General features: G+C 41.4%; 1 long non-coding RNA gene across 1 annotated transcript; it reads left to right on the top strand.

Annotated features, from left to right (window-relative positions):
• The first annotated feature begins 2,457 nt into the window (after positions 1–2,457).
• Positions 2,458–3,491, top strand: LOC120602346 (uncharacterized). The gene is made up of 2 exons (XR_005652710.1): positions 2,458–3,212; positions 3,289–3,491. It is a non-coding gene; the product is annotated as an uncharacterized LOC120602346 (long non-coding RNA).
• The last annotated feature ends 2,041 nt before the right edge of the window (positions 3,492–5,532 follow it).

The raw sequence follows: 5,532 nt of genomic DNA, 5'->3' as shown, positions 1-5,532 counted from the left end.
TGCAGGATAAATGAGTTGCAACCAAGAAACAAGTTTAAATATCTGACTCTTCTCTGCCTCCCCATACCCCTCCCCCACAAATGCCTATCTTCTTTGTTTCCTGTGGCTGGTCTGCAAATACTTATGTACACACCAATTACCAAAGAGTTTTCACTAAAGGTCTCATCCCTCCCCCTCCTAGAAGGATAATAATAATAAATGAATATTTTAAAGTTTCAGCCAAGTGAAATAAAAGGTATAATTGCAAAAAAAAGGAATCATATTTTACCTACAACTTTAACACATGTAAAGTTCACCAGATTAAAATTCTCTCCTGACTTAGTAGTTGAAAATTTTAAAAATAAATTTCTTCTCACTAGAACAATGTTTTCTTAATGAAAAATATTGGTTATATAAATCTTTGAATTTGAGAAAACATTTGAAAATCTCAGGTTTTAGAGTTTGGCTTGTCTAGATTAATTTTGTAATTTTTTTAATAATTAAAATTTTCTGTACTCTAAAAAGTTTTTAAATTTTCTAATGCATCATTTTCAAAATATAAAAAAATTACAGAATATTAAATCTCAATCTAGAATAATTTTACAAAAAATCATGTTTTCACCTTTTTAATTTCTTAGCTATTTAAGGGTTATCTAAATTAACTCTGTAATCTTCAGCATTTACACAATAATTTTAGTCTCTAAGTTTTAATTAATTTGTTCAACTCAAAATAAACCATTTATAAGTTACTCTGATGTTTCTGAGAAATAATTTTACATAAATACTTCAAAAATACATACCTATTAACCACATTAATGAAATGTAGTTGAATTATACAAAATGTAAACAAAATGTCTGTTTTTTAAAAGTTTTTCTTTACTACTTAAGCCAGTTTTAAAATTTTGTTTTAAAGAGCTTCTAAAACAACTTTGTTTTAGTATTATGGTACATGGCAATTTGTTACTTCAATTAGTTGGTTTTTAGACACTAAAACAAAATAGTACAGAACTAAATAAAGAATACTTTTCCCCAAAGATTAAGAGAATGATGTAACATTATTACTAGTTAAGAGTTCACAATATAAAAAAAATTTTTGAACTCACTGTTCTAAACCAAGTCTCTCAAAGTTTTTAATACTTACTGAGGAATTATCGTTTTTCTGGTTTTTAACTACATTATGTATTTTGTCAAGACTTAAAAAAATGAACAATTAAATTATCTGTGAACAAATTATTGTTATAGTTATGACTGACCCATTTCCTTTTTCCTTAGATAATGAAAGAATTGGAAAGTCTGTTATGAAATTAGATATACTAAATTTATACTTCCCTCTTTTCTGTCATGGTCAGAGTTCTGATCTTTAATTTATTTTTGAGAAGACCAATAGCAACTTATGTATTTAATTACAAACGTAGCAAAGACACTACTACCTAGAATACACCACTGTAGCTGTTAGCTTTCTCAGTTAATGAAATTAAATATAATTATTCGTTTGTGTTGTGCTTTCCCAAGCCAAACTCCTATTTATTTTTTCTCATCGTCTCCACCAAACTTTAGTAAAATTAGAACATTTCAGCTACGGAAATCGCTAATTCTCCAAGGTCGGTCTCAGCTTTTTTGGTCTTAGGACAGCTTCAACGAAAACGTTGGTCCCGGCATAGCTAATTTTACCCAGAATTTTTCGTTTGCTTTTTTTGGAGGGGTTGTTTGGTTTTGCTTATAAAAACCCCGTGGACCACAAAGGGCGTTAGAAAGTGAGGGGGCAAAATGAGTCCATTTCTCTAGAAGCCCAGGAAAATTCAGGATTCCAGAAACGTATTTTGTTTTAACTTAAAAAGGCGTATACATTCTAAGATGTTGGAAACCGGCAGGGAAACGATGTGTTTCTCCAGCTGCTGAGCATGGCGCAAACCCACGACCTCCGGGAGCTGGACGTGGGGGGAAGGGAGGGGACTCTGCGGGCACCACGCGGTCAGCGCAAGGGGCGGGCTCCACACGCACACTCAGAACTATTTTCTGCTCTTTTTAGTTACCTCCCCCTTTCCTTCTTGGGGGTTGGGGATTGGGGCCTGGGGCACAGTTAAAAGGCAGGAAAAATGAGAGCACGAAGAGCGGAATCAGACCTCACCCCTCAGCAACAACAAAACCAATGAGAGGGAGCAAGGAGTTATTTTCGCGCCACAAAAGATGGAAATCCAGGGGCGGCTTGGGGGCCAATGAATGGAAACCAGCAAACGGCTCTGGCGGAGGCAGCCGACGGTGATAGGCTCTCTCTGTCCACCAATCGGGTGAGAGGACGAGCCCCCCGCCCCCTCCCCAGCCAGGGGCGGTGTCTCTCTCCACGCTGGTTGCTCAACTTGGTCTCGGCGAGTCCGCCCCGTGCAGTGCGAAACCCCGCCCCGGGCCCGCGTTTGCGCGCCTTAGGCGCCCGTCTCGCCTCGCCGCCCCGCGCCGCCCCGCCCCGCCCCGCCCCGCGCAGAGGCACAGGGTTCAGCGAGGGCTCCTTGCGGTCTTTCTTAGTGGGTACCAAGCATCCCCCAGCTCCAGGGACCCTCTCGCGGCCTCCAAACAGGCCGGAAGTGCAGGAAGGTCGCCAATCCCACCCTGCCCGGTCCGCCCCCGCGGCCCACGGGCGGGCGCAGGAGGAGGACCTCAGGTGGGGTGCCGCGAGGGGAACGAGAGAGGGTCCCCCCGGCCCCTACTTCCAACGGGTCCACGCAGCTCCTCGCAGAGGGAGGGAGCCCGAGGCGGAGCCAGAAGGCGCCTGTCCCGCGGCAGGGCCGGGGCGGTGCAGTGATCGAGGGCCTTCGAGGCTAGCCTGCGGCAGATGAAGGATCTCCCCCAGTGTGAGCTGCAAGGATCCCGCCCTCTTTCTCCGGGCCAGAGCCAGGGGAAAAGGAAACAACCCCATCTTCTCATCTTCTGGAGCACCATTTTTTATTTTAAACAAATAACTGAAGGCAGATTCCGAAGAGAGGGCAGAGTCAGATTATTACTTATCACGCATCTGGTTTAAACTGATCGGCGTCCAGGAGAGCTGGTGGAAGGAACAAGAGTATGTTAAAAATACCTAAGAGGCCCAGGCGACGCGGCGGGCATTGCGTGCTCACCCGCATTAAGGACTTCGTCTCTCGGCTGGTCTCCGAGGCAGCGGGAGTTAGAGGTGGTGAGAATGCCCTTTTCCCTTCCTCTACATGTTCAGCCTTCTCTCATTACCTGTGGATACGGCAACGGTAACCGACCTTCTAAACCTAATTTTTCTCCTTTAATATGACACTGACCCATAAGAAACATCTTTATTGCCCTTAGGTCAGCAGATGAGGAGGTGCAGCTGTCCAAAAAGTAAACAGGCTGCAGTAGGAAAGACTCAGACGCATCAGCACGTAGAATGGGTGGCAGTCCTTCGTGGAGTTAATATTAATTACAAGCTGCAACTGTTTCAGGAAGAACATGGAGTAACCCATATACATGGTTAATTTCTCGTGTGAAACTCATTAAAAGACTGAAAGTTAGATCCACCTTATATTCATTCTTTAAAGTCCACCAAAGATATTTTTGCAGTTGAAATACCAATTAAAAAAACAATTACCCATGCTCTTTTTACTCAGCCATTGAGTGTACACCTTACACCTCAGTGCTTGGAAGATTCGAAGTGGACTGTATCCACCTTCCTTTTTGATGTGTGAACTTGTATGTTTTTAAGGTCCTAGACAGAGTATCCAGTTTGTTACAATAATACACAGATTAACTTCACAAGAGTCCCAGGAACATATTTCATCCAAACAGCACACACTTGTTTTAAATTCCAGCTGTTATATTTGTTTGATAGTCACAAGCATGGGTTAGTATTTATGGAAAATAAACAAGTTTATCCCAGGCTTTGGAAGTAGATATTTCCTTAGGTCTCATTTTTAATAACAGCAAATGTAGTCAGCAATCCAGAAAGCAGCATCCAATCGACCTTGGAAACAAGCTGAACGTACGAAATTTGTTCATATGAAAATTACTAAAACTTAAATGGTTAATGGACTAGTTTATAACATTTAAAGAGGTATTTAGAAAAGCAAACATTACTAAATGAATGAAAAGCATATTTTTCCAAATAGCTTTTGATTACATGCAACAGGTACATGAAAAGTAAATTCACAATTTTTTATATTTACATTTTGAATACTACATAAGACAAAGGAATACATATATATGTGTATATATTAGATCCAAAGTTCTTTTAAAAACCATGAATAAGAGAAATAAGGTCCTTTTAAAAGTTAAACCTAGCCATAAACTTAAATTTTCACCACCAAAATGTTCAAGATAGAGCTCATAATACAGTTCTAAACATTATACAAAAATATTTGTTCCCTCTAGCCGATAAACTAAAAATATTTTACTAAGTTAAATGTGAATGAAAAATGCTGTGAAAGTGAGTTTACGCTTAAAAAATTGGATTTGCTTTGCAGGGAAAAACCTGTTAGAACGGTTGCATTTAAAATGGATGATCTGATTACCTTCCGGTTCCTTAACACAAAATTATGTTTCTTTTGAAAGAAAAAAACGTAAATACTCAATCATGCAATAATTCCCACATACTTAAAAGAACAATCTGCCATTAATCTCTTAATTGGAAAATGTGCACTTTTAAATGCTACATACGAGTTTGACAAAGGGAAACGAAATATATATCAATTGTCATAATTAAGATGTTCCAGTGTAAATCACAATATTTTCCCTAATATACATTTTCCTACTAGTAAGAGTACCAAGTCATTAAAGTTTTGTGTGTATTTCCATGCTATATAGAATTTCATTCACTTGTTTAAAATAAGCATTTTATATCTTTCCCATGGAATACTTGTTAAAAATATACCACAAATATTTGGTGCAAATGAAGCCTGTGAATGGAGCACACAATCGTTAAACGACACTTGGAGATTTACTCCAGAGCACAGCCTGCGTTCATTTCCGTATTCCTGGTCTCCAGTCCACATTTTGTTGGCCCAGGAAGGCTCCATCGGGCCCAGACCCTCCCCCAACACCCACCATTGTACTCGTTACATACAAGAGAAATTCTGAACGGTTCTCCTTGCCAAATGAGGGCAGAAAAGAGGCAGAAAGAGACTCGAATAATTTTTCAAGTGCGAATACCACCTAGGGGTAACGCAGAGCGGTCTTCCTGTTTTAAGAGTCCCAAGTTCTCCAAGTAAAATTATTTAAATGAAAGTACCAGCCTACCCCACTCCTCCTCCTCCTCTGGAAACTACAGGAAGAAATGATTTCCGTTTAAATACCGACTTTCCCACTCTGCCTTCTCTCGTCTGGCCTCCGCGGCCCCGGGACGCCCCCCTCCCCACGCCAGAAACCTCCCCCGTGCACTCCCCTCCCCCACTGGTGGCCAAGCCCGCCCCCGGCCTCATTTATCCCGCAGCCTTTTCTGAATCGTGCAACCAATGGCAAACGCGAAGCCGAGAGCCACCGCGAGCGCAGGCAGAGGAGGTGTCGCCCAGACACCCGCCCAGGACGCCGCGGGGTCCCATCCCCCACCGCCCAGGCTCG

Source organism: Pteropus medius, unplaced genomic scaffold (genome assembly GCF_902729225.1).
Source record: "Pteropus medius unplaced genomic scaffold, Ma_sr-lr_union100, whole genome shotgun sequence".
Taxonomy (NCBI): Eukaryota; Metazoa; Chordata; class Mammalia; order Chiroptera; family Pteropodidae; genus Pteropus; species Pteropus medius.
This window is presented reverse-complemented; position numbering and strand designations above follow the sequence as displayed.